Below are 1,822 nucleotides of genomic sequence, written 5' to 3' on the forward strand. Positions count from 1 at the left end.
GTATATTTGGTGGATGAGGGCGAGGACGGGGGGCAGAAGGTGGGAGGGTGGAGATTGGCTCTGCACACACACCTTGTGACTCTCAGATCCTATTTGCCTCACTGGCTTAAAATGTGACAGAAGCAAATCTGGGTATAAGGTGGTGAGGAGCAGATAAGTGGAGCTGAGCATCAGTTTTCACTCCGTCTCCGTCTCCGTCTCCGTCTCCGTCTCACAGACAGCAGAAGAGAAGACAAACAGCAGCTGTGTCATCTGATCCACTCCAGCAGTTTTCTTTTTTATTATTATTCTTCCTGGGAGTTGGTTCTGATCCTGTAACAAACCTGTTCTGAGGCCGAGGCAGAAAAAACATCTGGAGGATTTCATTTTTATTTTGTCTTTTTAAACGAGGTGACAAGAAAGTGAAGACAAATCTGACAAACGGGCCTTTGAACCAACAGGAAGAGTTTAAAATGCACAAAATATAAAATAAAAAACACTAAGTAATATCTTCAAAAGAATATGTGTTTAAATTTAAATAATTAGCTGTTTACAAAAACACACGGTTGTTTTTTTTCCCTGTGTCAGATTTGAAGAAAACCTGATGGAAAATTAGTAAATAAATTCTATTTTTTTTATTTGAAGGGAGAGAAATTATTTCTTACCTGTCAATGAATTTTTACTTTTTTTCTGCAGCTTCTTTAAATTATTAGAGACGACACAGTAGAATTAAATTAAATTTTTTATGTGAAAAATAAACAGGAGAATAAAGATTTCTAAAAAACAAATATGTTGTAAAAATAAAAGCCCGTTAAAATGACGTCCATTAAATATTTCCTAAATAAAAAGATGAAGTGAATTGTAAATAATACGTTTTTAACTTCTTGTAATTCAACCTCTAATAAACCTTTTTTATATATATTTTTTTCATTTATAATAACAGGATGATTTTGGACCAGATCTGTTGGTGAAACACAATCAGAAAACCTCACCTGTCTCCCCCTCTGTCTCCCCCTCTGTCTCCCCCTCTCGTCCGTGTGTCTCACAGCTGCGGTGCTTTTTTTTCTCGGTGATGGTGACGAGGATGAAGGACACGGTCAGAGCTGCGGCAGCGGCGCAGCAGAGGAAGGAGGAAGTGAGAAGCGTCTCCTCTCTCCTCGTCCAACACGTTTAATGAACTGCCGCCGGGCCGCGGAGACGGGAGACGTGTGGCGGCGGGAGAACGCCGCCCGGCGTGTCCCGACCTGACGTGAGAAAATGAGACAGAATGTAAATATTTGACTTTAAAAAAAATCCTGGATCAGAAGTTTGGATTGAAAATTCAGATTTGTTGAAACGACTGAGACAGAAGGCAGACAGAACAGAAAACCGACAGGAAGTTCGTTCTAACGCCTGCTGATGTCATCACTCAGGGACAATTGGGAATAAAATCAAATAAAATCTGTAGATAATTGACTAAAAAATGTAGAGTTTAAATATATATATATAAGATGAACAGGATGGTTTTTATTTTGGTCATGTGACCTGAACGGTCAGAACCAACTGGTCCATTCATCTGTGTGTGTGTGTGTGTGTGTGTGTGTGTGTGAGATACACTGGGAGGAAAAGAATGGTTTTCAAATAAAGGAAATGAATAAAGTGAAGTAGAACGGAGCTGATTCACTGCTGTAACACACACAGAGGGGGGGGGGGGGGGGGGGGGAGACAGATGGAGGGGGAGAGAAGAAGACAGCCACCACATACAACACCATTCATTATTAACACACCCAATATAGCTGGACTGGACACCTCTTCCCCCCCCCCCACCCTCCCCCCCCCCCCCCCCCCCCCTCCCACCCTCCCC

The 1,822-nt window shown here is 41.9% G+C and overlaps 1 protein-coding gene across 6 annotated transcripts in view; it reads right to left on the bottom strand.

The window, feature by feature from the left end:
* The window catches only part of LOC103393877 (sodium/potassium-transporting ATPase subunit alpha-3), a 36,821-nt gene that overhangs the window by 12,192 nt on the left and 22,807 nt on the right, over positions 1-1,822 (bottom strand). For all 6 annotated transcript variants that reach the window (XM_025064919.1, XM_025064916.1, XM_025064915.1 and 3 more), the window contains exon 26: positions 972-1,223. The gene's annotated coding sequence lies outside the window, so the exon portion shown is untranslated. The remainder of the gene's footprint in view (positions 1-971; positions 1,224-1,822) is intronic.

The sequence above is a fragment of the Cynoglossus semilaevis genome, chromosome 18 (assembly GCF_000523025.1).
Source record: "Cynoglossus semilaevis isolate Cse_v1.0 chromosome 18, Cse_v1.0, whole genome shotgun sequence".
In the NCBI taxonomy this organism is placed as follows: Eukaryota; Metazoa; Chordata; class Actinopteri; order Pleuronectiformes; family Cynoglossidae; genus Cynoglossus; species Cynoglossus semilaevis.